General features: G+C 37.0%; 1 long non-coding RNA gene across 1 annotated transcript; it reads right to left on the bottom strand.

Annotated features, from left to right (window-relative positions):
* Positions 1 to 2,840, bottom strand: LOC136256204 (uncharacterized). The gene is made up of 3 exons (XR_010701371.1): positions 2,143 to 2,840; positions 775 to 846; positions 1 to 336 (listed from the first exon to the last, which is right to left on the bottom strand). It is a non-coding gene; the product is annotated as an uncharacterized lncRNA (long non-coding RNA).
* Between the last annotated feature and the right edge of the window lie 9,523 nt (positions 2,841 to 12,363).

Raw genomic sequence — 12,363 nt, 5'->3', positions numbered from 1 at the left:
TAAAAGGAAGTGTGCAAAATCGCCTAATACAATTGTCACCATGCATTATTGTATTTTATAGCACCCCCACACAAAATTACACATGTAATTACAATATACAGAGGAGACACATGAATACCAAACACTTTTCACAACAATAATGTAAGAATTGTACAATAAGGACTGTAATATAACTGCTATGTAAATGTTTTCCAGTGGCCCGCCATGGTAGCAAGTCTCACATGACAGCATGTATATTCATCCAAACACAATGGGAGTAACGAGTAAGTATGATGACAACAAGTTGGTATGACTTCATTTGTAGAATCCAGATGAGTGGGTGTGGCTCCAGTATGTCTAAACGGTTAACAAACATTCCTGTTATAAATACGTGCTAGAGTTGCAATATAATAGTATAGTATTTAAATGCAATAATACATAGTCTCCATTGCATCACTATCAAACGACACTAAGTGGAGGATATTGTTGCATCTCTACCAATTGAGAATTTATACACTGTTACCTGCTGAATGAGTGAAGGTGGCAATAAACAAGTTCCACCGTAATTTATACACGTGATCTGATCCTGTATATTCTGTCAGTGGATGAGATCCACTTGGCCAGGACAAAATGTGACTCAAGTGCCCTGGATGATCCATACTCAACCAACTTATGACCCAGTGGCACAATGGAACTGACTATTTATAGAGAATACAATTATATTTATTTCTAAGATGTGTGGATGTGTGGACACATTACAACACATTACATGTACATACAAGACATGCTACGTACTGTTTTAGCATTTCAAGTCACCACATTATACACGTACCAGTCAACAATGCTTCATAGTGCCCATCAGTAAACCTGAAGAAAAGTTACGAAAAATAAAAATTCACATAAGTACAATGAAACCTCATTAATATGGCAGGCTGTGGGACCAAAAAATTTGGCCTGAATAACAAGGTGGCCTTATTAATGAGGTCATAAGTAATGCTTAGCTATATTTGGGACCTACTAGAGGTGGCCAATATAATGAGGTGGTCTTATTAAAGAGGTGGCCACTAAGTGAGGTTTCACTGTACATATAGTTCACAATATCGTGAACAATATTAATGGTTAACAATATACACTGAAACCTGCAGGTCACTTCTTGTGGAAGATTGCTCTCTACACAAAATGACACATTCAGAGATTGTATTTAGATGGATGATACAGTAACGCATTGTGACTTCAATACTCGTGATGTGTCACTGCTAGGCAGCAACCATATACACGGCACTGCCACATCGCACTTGCTCGCACACACAATTTTGCCAAAGAATTTACAAATTGATAATTAAGGGGTGTGGCAACTAGCTGTTTCGCTCGCAAGACTGTGTGGCAGCTGTTTCCCTTCTGTACAAGTGGCCACCAAGACAGGTCCACTGTGGATGAAAGCCAGGCATTAGATATTTGGTATTTCATGTGTTGAAGACATTCCAGGGCTTCTGGTAGTCTCAAATCTCACCACAGTTTAACTCAGGCAGTGTTGTGGTCACCACTAAACTACTGGAATGCTGTGTTATGTTCATCTTATGCTTGGCTACTATATTGTAGAACTGAAATGGATACTCTGAAAAATATATCCTATGGATAATGACTTCATCACATTCTTCATCAGGAGCTTATAAGGACCAATAGTGAAACTTTTTACACTTGGGGCTGACAGTCAACTGCCTATGTCTGAAGCAGTGCTTTTGGTGCTCTAACAGATTGGCTGCCCCCTTGCTGCCAGCACTCACTGTCTCATACGCTGTCATACACTAAATCCATCTCTATAGCCAGTTAGAACAGCATGCTTCTTACCTTTTTTTAAGGCCGCATAATGCAGCCACCTCTTTAAAAGGCAAGGTCAGAAAATTTTGTCCCTACGGCCTGAATAATGACCAGTTTTCACTGTACTATTAGTGATCATGGGGGATTATTTATTAAGATACTAAGATATACAAACGCTACAACCTCTAAATATAGCAGTAAATTTTTACCCTGGTCCAATGTCTCGTAATAATCGTGACTTCGTGAGAGACTCTACTGTGACAAATACATGTTTATCATGATATGTGCTAATCGCCTTTTTACAATTAAGTTTTACAACACAAATACATGTATAGTTAAACTCACCAATTGCGACTAAATCCCTTCAACACGAAAAGACAAGTAATGAGACAACCTTGGAGACAACAGCCACACAAGCCTATTCTGGTGCGTTTATTTAGTAGTAATATAAATTTTAAAGGCGTTTATTTACAACAGGACATAATTACGCGCCCCTCTATTGTCTCTGTACATACTTGCCTTTTCTTTACTATTCTCATTTCATTTCACAAGATCTCCAGGGGCGTAGCTTCTTCACTTGAATTAGTCAATGCTTGAAGTAGATCGAGATACTCTAATAGAACAGTCACATTTCTACAAGTGCCATATTTTTATATTGTAAAGTCTGTAAGTAGCTAGTAATTTAAACTATACAATCCGATGCTAAGCAGAAGTTGTAACTATGCTAAATATTGATTGCTGTGTTACAACTGTTTTGTGACTGCTCTAATAGAGTATTTTGATCGTTTCAATGCAGTACAAGATGAAAGGCAAAGTGTTGTTAAGGGTTTACTAGTTAAAATGGGTGTTAGTTGACTGCAGTTGCATGCCACTAACAGGGCCGTCCAGAGAAATTAGAGGGCCCAGGGAAAAGAGTTAAAGAGGGGCCCAGGGGCAAGGAAGGGTCTAGATCCTGACTGCTCTATTAGAGTATATCGATCTTTCTTTAAACAGGTATTCAAGTGGCCCCTTTCGGGCTGTGGTAGGGGGTAAAATACCCCAGTTAACCCCAATGTGGGCGGCCCTGGCCACTAAAATTACAGTTATATTTTAATATTCTGTCACTGTAATTTGGGGTTTCTGTCAAAACCATGGAAACTCAACTACTGTTATCAACAGTACATTGCTTTTTCTAACAAAAAGTATTGAAATCCCATCCAAAAACAGCTTATAGCTGTAAAAAAAGTGCGCGTCCAAGTAAAGCAGAGTTAACTGCGACAAAAAGTAATGATATCGTAATGCGGCCATGTGCGAGGTGTGCAAGTTGTAAAATTAATATTAGCTAATCAGATAATACAATGTTATTGTTAAAGTGTTAATGAGAACTATGTGATGCTACTAGTTTTTAAGTGTGTGAGCATCTTCATAAATGACACATAAATTTAATTCTCAATAAAGCAATGTGTATAGATTCTATGATAGTAATAAATAGTTTGAGTTTGGCCGCCTTTCCTGTATACAGCAATGCTACGAACAAAGGAAAGGTGGCCAAACTCAAACTATTTATTACTATCAGAGAATCTATACACATTGCTTTATTGAGAATTAAATTTATGTGGCATTTATGAAGATGCTCACACACTTAAAAACTAGCAGCATCACATAGTTCTCATTAACACTTTAAAAATAACATTGTATTATCTGATTAGCTAATATTAATTTTACAACTTGCACACCTCGCACATGGCCACATTATGATATCATTACTTTTTGTCGCAGTTAACTCTGCTTTACTTGGATGCGCACTTTTTTTACAGCTATAAGCTGTTTTTGGATGGGTAAAATATACATATATAATTTTGTATTCATCTATCCATGAGCAAGAACACAAGAGGTATATATTAAGGATGTGCTGGTTGAGGCATGCAAACTGAGTAATTAAACAGTATAAGAATAGGTATAAGTGATCATGGTACATACATTGATGAGAAATGTTGAAATCATTGCAATCATGCTACCGTGCAACGATTTGCACTAGTACAGTATACAGTACATGGTAATAAGCAAGTACACCTATATAATATTTTTTATTTATCATTCTTTCCCTAACTTGGATAATAATTACAACAGAGTGAAACCGTCTAAAAAAGTCTCTATAACATGGTGAGCCATGGTAGTTACTCATACAGTAAATGATCCACACGTATAGTCACAATAGATATGTTTTAATGTTTAGCCCTTGAATATGAATTGTGTATCATACATTATGCGGTATACTGTGCTTTATATTAGGGAACATGGAGAGTTGGCCAAAAATGTCATCCAAAAACCACCTTCACAATACCATCCTGTCGCCTTGGCAGTATTGGTTAGGTATAACCAAGCCCAAAAGTTCCTTCAGAATGTTTCCAATAGATTTTTAAAAATTTTTGTTTAATGGAATTTTCTACTGCCTGCCTGCCTGCTTGCCTGCCTGTCTGTCTGTCTGTCTGCCTGCCTGCCTGATGCCTTCAGACAAGTGCAACTCGATAATAGCTAGCTATTTTATTCAATGTTGCTTTAGCTTGACAGATGCACCACAGTATGTACAATGTACACATCATGGACTTACCTTTGTCCTCCTTTGTGTCCCATTTCTTTTTGTTAACAGCCGAAGGTATCAATTTGTGATAGCAAGGTGTTGATTGCGGTAGCGCAATGGCTTCCATACAATTGTAAACAGGAATCATCTGTATTTTCCATGGTTACTGGATTGATTGCAGAGGCACTTCTACTGTTTTTTGTTTGTAGCACTGTGAAATGGGCTGAAAATAGCTGAAAGCAAAGTGTAATGGTTTCGAGACAATAATTTATAGTTGGGGAACATTTTCAGTTGTAAACATTACCTCTGGCGAAAATGTAAACAAACAAGTACATAATTATATAAAAGTTTTAAGTTTGACTAGGGATCATACAGTAGTAAAAAAGTAGGGAACAAGGAAGGTTGCCTACACCTGCAAATATGTTAGTGAACATTTATCCTTGTATCCATGACTGAATTATGGATTAAATGTCCACTAGTTTATCTACAAGTGTAGGTGACCTCCTACTTTTTCTATGATCCCTAATTGAATTTACAATTCTTAATTTTTCCTTATACTTGTCTAGGTATGCATTCAAGCATGCAGATACCTTGCACAAACACTCTTCACTTTAGCATTGATACTCTCTAATCTGTGGTTTGTCCTCTCACCCAGGGCGAAGGCTGTGTTCTTAAAACATTCTACCCATTCCTCTCAAATGGGATGCCAATTATCATTGTAGTAAGTAAAAACTGTGGTGAGACCAGCAAGCCGTAAATCCTATAATAACAACACCTTGAAGTCACATAACATACCTACATGCATAATACACATGATACAATAGTGTTATGAACCTCTTCGAAATTTGACTGATTTAAAATTGGTCAATCCATTTTGAAATGTGTCACCCAGATTTAATACTACAAATTTAGATAGGCCCATTTTGTAATAAGTTAGCCTAACCCTTTTTAAAACTCGCTAATAGATGAGTTGTACATATGTAGTTAACTACCTCTTTTTATCTAGCTGGAACCCTATTAAGCAAACTATTAAGCAGATACTTATTGTCTTCTCTTAATTGCCGTAGAAATCAAGAAATGGTAACCACGCCTCTTAATAAGCTATTGTGTAGCTCACTCAGTATAAGTAGACAGATGATATTTAATAAAGCATTCGCAAATCAGTGAAAAATGTCATAAACTGAAATGCGTAATACATCACTAGATTTGCCTTTTCATGGAGAATATCTTTGCTTCATTTTGTACCACAAAGAAAACGTAAGCTATTACGTTGTAAAACGTAAGTTTATCGTACCTTGATGAATACCTCAATTCACGGCAATGTTGCAAATCAACTTTTGCTTTCTAGTGCTGTATCTCCAAAAGTACATAGTACTGACCAGAAAAGACTGCAGCTTTAACACCCCATTGTTTATTCCCTCTAGACAACAAAGAAGTTGTAAAATCAAGCAAGTCGGGTTTTCACTCAGCAGGTCACATATACATGATTGAGCCATGTGTACAGTGAGTATGGTTTTAATACAGATGATGACTACAATAAGCACATCAGATATTTACACTGATGAAGTGGTAACAACTTATGCATCACACATTCTTGCCTACTTCATAGTGCTGATTGTAGTCTGACTCAGACCTAGAATATGCAAGTTTTATCAAAATTTCCAAAGCATGATCTCTTTCTCCAGCTCTGATTCCCATTTTGTCACAAGTAGTCTCTCGTCTAAAACTTCGTAACACATGAAATAAACAGAGCTGTAAACAAATACCAGGAAACTCTTTTGCAAAAACAGCTCTCTCACTGCAATCTTTGTCTGAGATTAAAACTCTTGAGGAGGCCCAAGCTGGATTGTGAGACTTGAAAACTTGTATCATTTTGCCCATTGACTCTTCAGTTTCCAAAACTGTAACAAAGGCACACACAATTTCACTTTGACCATTTCCGTCAACTACCATCATCAAGTACACAGGCATCCTCAATTCTGTTAATTTATATGTTGCATCCACCAGTAAACTTCTGGGAAAGCAGAAAAGGTTGATTTCATAATGCTGTCTTGAAAAACAATACCATTGTCTGTACCTGATTATCAGTAATCAGTAAAAGAAATCTCATAATCCATTACTGGATTAATTAAAAAGTACACAAACTAGATGAATTAAAAATTGGAAATTTTAAAATGGGAATAGGGATCGCTGAAAAAAGCCACAAAACAAGAAGGAATCGCTAGGGTGGTTATGTAAATCACAAATCTCTATTTTGACTCTCTGTCGGTGGTAATGTAAACCACAAATCCCTACTCACTTCAAAATGACAGAACATGTAACTAAAGATTTATGACAGAGTCAAAATAGGGATTTGTGGTTTACATTACCACCCCAGCGATCCCTTCTTGTTTTGTGGCTTTTTTCAGCGATCCCTATTTCTTATTTTAAAATTTCCAATTTTTAATTCATCTAGTATATTATGCAAGTGCATATGAGATAACTATGTTATGTGCTCAAAGAAGTACTGCTGCTATATAAGACCGGATCTGCATTTTAAACTCTATTTTAATTACATATTTATCTACATAGGAATGGTCAACCAAAGTTTCAGCCTATAAACTAAGAATGTTCAAAGCAAACTGGTAAAAACAGAAAGATTGATTTGTACAGTGACAAAATGGAACTTGAAATAAATTACATGTGCTTAGTTCAACGTCACAACTTACGAGTACAATCAACACAACTTTCACTATTACTTTCTCATAAAAATGATAAGTAATTTATGCCTTTCAGCACTACAAGGGTAAAAATTTGAAAAAAAGTGAGAGTGAATGGCTTATTGAACATGGAGCATACTAATGCTCATATCTTCGATATCCTTGGGAACATTGATGATAGTAAACAAAGATTTTTAAACTTTGGGGAATATGTTTTTGCACTTAGCACCTTTCTTCATCATGAAAACAGGTGTTCAAAAAATTTACACAATTTTTATTGTTCACAAATATTTCACCCATTGTATCGATTTAATACTGTAAAATTATGTTTGTGCGAAAATGTGAAATACTTGCAATGCACAATAAATAAAATATTTGGTGAATCAGATGTACATTACTCAGTTACACAAAATGTTTTACCTTCTATTGCCTTCAGACAAGAAGACAATTTTCCAAATCATTTCCATCCATTTTCTGTATTGAGTGCTTTATATTGCTGATATCTTTTAGGGTAACAATCTTCCCAGTTGATTGTGATAAGTGCTGCTGAAGTAGCTTATTGTTCACCCTTAATTTTAACAATTCAGCAGCTTCATTCCGTTCAGATGGTGTCAACTTTCGTTTAAGATTTAAGATTAGGTACTGGGCAGTAAGCTCAGCTGGTTTGCCCAGGGGGTGAAAACCCCAAATGGTACAATCAAATACATACATACATACATACATGCAATTTGATAATTAATTACAGTAGTGAAGGTTAAGTACGTAAATAAATTCATCCAAATTTCTTGATTCTATTATATTAATTGGCAACTCATTCTAGTCTTTAACAGTTCTAGGATAATAACTATATTTATAGGTGTTGAGGGTTGCTTGTGGCAGAATGAAATGATTGGGGTGATGTTGCCTAGTACAAAATTGAGTTCTTTGATAATGTGAGGGGATGGAGATCGGTAGTGTATTATTAATTATTTTATAGAATAGTGTTAATCTTGATGACTGACGGTGTTGTTGTAATGTAGGTATACTAAGAGAGGGCAATAATGATGTAACACTATTTCTGGAGTAATCTGATAAAATCCATCGAGCAGCTCTTCTTTGCACCTTTTCTAACTTATAAATGTCAGTGTTATAATACGGATCCCAAACTGCATGGGCGGCATATTCCATAATTGGTCGAACCGATGTTAAATACGCTGTTCTTTTAGTATCAGATGGGCAGTTGTTTAGGTTTCGTTTAATAAAATTTAGCACTTTGGTTGCTCTGTTACTTACTGTTTGTATATGTGATGACAATGACATAGTGTTATCAATCGCTACACCTAAGTATGTATGGCACTTCTTTATATCGACATTATGACCTGATAAGGTATACGTATATTGTATGGGGTTCAGGGAATGAGTACACCTCAGCACAGCACATTTCTCAACATTTATTTTCATTTGCCATTTGTCAGTCCATTCACATATTTTATGTAAGTCTTCCTGTAACTGCTTTGAATCTTGCGGTGTTGTAACAGTCTTGTAAATAACAGTCATCAGCAAACAATCGAACTGAAGATGTAATGTTTTCATTTATGTCATTAATATATACAAGCAACATAAGGGGGCCTAGTACAGTACCCTGTGGTACCCCAGACTTAACAGTTGTTGCGCTAGATGATTCTCCATCAACAATTACCCTTTGATATCGTTTGGTTAGCCAGGAAGAGATCCATTGAAGAAGAGGCCCTCGTATACCATAGAATTTTAATTTGTTTAATAGCCGTTGTTGGGGTAAATGATCATAAATAGCCTGTTAGAAAAAAAATTACATGTAGCTACACACGTAATAGAAATAGCCCAATGCATGATGTAATTAATTTCTAGCATACTGTACCTTGCTGACTTCATGATTGTGAGTATTGCAGACGTCTGTGACCTCCAGGTACTGGCCATCTTCACTTAAGTTAAGCTTTATACAAGCTTTGCAATTCTGCTTAACTGTGCTGCACATAATATTAGCTATACGTAGTATCATCAGCTAAATAAGTTTCGACCACTCAGTTGCTATGATTATGATTATTATGATTACTATTATTACTGAGCAGTCAGCCCTGCTGGTGTGCTCAGATTTGCCCAAATATATGCAACATAATTACAATAATGATTGTAGTCCAGTTCTAAAAATGTCAGTATCTGCAACTTCAATAAGATCTACTGGTAAAGAGTTCCAATCATTAATTGTTTTTGAAAAATAACTATTTTGGTGTGCTGTGGTAGATACATGTGGTAAGATGTAGTGCAGTGGATGGTACTGCTATACCTGTGACAAGGTCTCTGGCCAGATCCGGCTTTGCTGTGGAACGGCTTTCCGGCCACCAAGATTGCACGTAAGGTGCAAAGAATAATAATGTAATTTTTCATTTGCTTTCTGTATTCTCTTCGGTGCTCTTTTCCGAGCAGCATCCAGCGTCCGCGAGTCAGTGTAGGCTAACTGGACATTATTCCCTTGTTGGTACGCAGTAATCTTCTCCTTCAGCTGCTCGTAACTGACGAAAACTTCTCACCAAGACCAAAGTTTACGCTGTCACGCTCAACTTCAACAGTCCCTAACACTCCCTCCCGCTCAGAGTCACTTTCTTCCATTTAAACCATACAGCACGATACAGGTACAGGCGACAGGCGGCCCAGTCTAGTTCAACTGAAATACCGCGTGTTGAAGTATCACATCACGTGATGGAGTGACGGAGCTGTAGTATTGGCAAACCATCTCCGGCTGCCGCGCGGAGCTCTAGAAACACCGTTTTTCGAATAGTTAGGCGATTCTTTTTTTTGTTACTAAAAATGGATGATCAGAGTGAGGACCACATTGAGTCACAACCATAGGCGTAGCAACCGGGGGGGGCAAGGGGAGCTGGAGCCCCCTTGTGATTTTATGATTGTAAATTCAAAAAATATCGAGATACTCTAATAGAGCAGTCACTTACTCTAATAAAGCAGTCACAGTATTCAGAGAAGCAGTGTGGCAAATTATGAAGTTGTGAATAAGGATTTTTATGTACTTTATCAGTGATACAAATTATTATTTAGTGGAGGGCAGCCATTCTTAGTGCGTTTTGACTTTATTTTTTGTTCTTCAACACTAAACTAGAGCCGATCCCCTATCTAAAAATATCTTGCTACGCCTATGGTCACAACAACCAAAAAAGAAGCACCAAAAGACCATTCTACATTTATGGGTTGAGTTTAGTTAATTCTAGCTATTAATTTTATTATAATGAATTCCAAAGTATTCTATTATAACCACACCAATGCTAGCTTGCATATAATAGGCTAGTAAAAACTAACTAATCTAGAGAATAGCTTTGCCTTATAGATTAAGTAATGCCCTTTATGTTTGTAGGGTCTGTTGCCCATTCTTCTCAGCTGAGTCAACACCTGAGCTTTAACCAAGTGCTTCTTTGACAGTTCACAACTCCAAGGGGTATGCGCTTACAGAAGGTATATAAGCTATTGTACATTCAGCTATTGTACATAATAATTTTATTAATTTTCCAGTGCACATTCTTTGCAATAATTATTACCATAGTATGACAAAAATTGCCTCCAGATTCAAACTTGAAACACCTAATTTTTAAAAATTTCCTGGGGGGGGGCATGCCCCCAGACCCCCTAGAAGGTAAAATGCTTTGCATTTCGCAGAGTGTGCTTTGCACACTGTGTGGTCACTTCTACTACCCTTAGCAAAATCCTAGATCTGCCTCTGGAGTTTGCCTCACCTATTAAAAATTTCTGGTTACACCCTTGCCTAGAACACTTATTATTCTCTACAAATTCCTGATATAACACAATTGATCTCAAAACATTTAAGAGAACACTGTAACTAATACAATAATTGTGATGTAATGCACACTAGCGTGTTGCCCCTGGTAGGCTTTGTTATTAATGTACAATAGTGATAATAATAATTATACTCTTCCAGGAAAACTGGTATAGTGTACTCCATTTTGTTTCTGTGTAGGCATTTTATAGCTATCTGCCAAATTGTAAATGTCCATTCTATAAGGGGGCCGGAGCCACATGCCCCTCCGCAAGAAGTAAGGGCATTGGGAAATACAGATATTAAAATATTTCTACTGACATTTGTTGGTAGCCAATTAATGCATGCCAATATAGTCACGCACACACTGCCTTGGCAACACACTGCCTTGGCAACACAATGCAACTTCACAATGCAACTGAAGAGCAATCACCTGGTGTAATGTGCAATTATGCATGCAGTCTAATTGAATTCCTTTTGAAATGATTTAGTATCTGTATTCACCGAACCCTTACTTTTTGTGAAGCAATGGGTGGCACCAGTCTATGGGCCATACTGCATGGGCTTCCTGTGAAATTTGAAAAGCACTTGAGAAAGTTGCAAGTCATTACTTTTAGCATCATTTTTAAGGCATTTTCAATCCTTTTAATTGCAAATATCTTACAGCTTCTGGGGGTTGCACCTTTAGACCCCTTGAACTTCTAATTACTAACTATACAGCCATATAACGAGATTCATGCTGTGCCTTCTGTATGTCAGGTCTATAATAAAAAGAACAACAAGGTATAGGCTAGGTGATTTCGTATACATCTGTAGACTAAAATTACGTATCTGAGCATCCAATTTTTTCTGTGGGGCATTTGCCCACATACCCCATTCTTTGCACTTTGCAGAGCAACTCCTATTTCAGGAAATGTGATGCATATTAGTAGCAATTTCTACATCTAAAATGGCCTGACCACGTCAATTTTTCTTCCTCTGGTTCTGAAGTGGTGGCAAGAGTAGCCCATCCGGATAACTTCAACAGCTACTAGCTAACATGCAGGTTGTATGAGAAAGGGAAAATAATAACTAGTCTGTTTCTGACCTCATGAATGAGTCATGGTAAATAAACGAGTCATGGTAAAGTTAAATACATTCATAGAACTTTGCGTGGGTGAGATCAAAGGATGAAGTGTACTTCAAATTATCATAAAAGTAAACTTTAGGGCAAACAGAGCTTTCTTGACCACAAAGAGTGTTTAATTGCACTGCAAAGAATGCTTTATTCATACAATAAAGCACTCTGAGGTCCAATAAAGCTTGTGGGCAATAAAGCACAGTTGCCCACATGCTTTAGTGCAGCCCACAGCACTCATGCCAGTACAACTAATCACCCAAGGGCTGATAGCCCTCACCACGCTGAGTGGTCAATCACCCCAGCCAATACAAGTTCTTCCACTGGATTACTTTTATAGACACACCTAAATGCTTTGATGATGAGTGGGAGAAGGTAACATTGCTGTTAT

The sequence above is a fragment of the Dysidea avara genome, chromosome 5 (assembly GCF_963678975.1).
Source record: "Dysidea avara chromosome 5, odDysAvar1.4, whole genome shotgun sequence".
Classification (NCBI taxonomy): Eukaryota; Metazoa; Porifera; class Demospongiae; order Dictyoceratida; family Dysideidae; genus Dysidea; species Dysidea avara.
The sequence above is the reverse complement of the archived record's forward strand: the minus strand, read 5'-3'. Positions and strand labels throughout refer to the sequence as shown.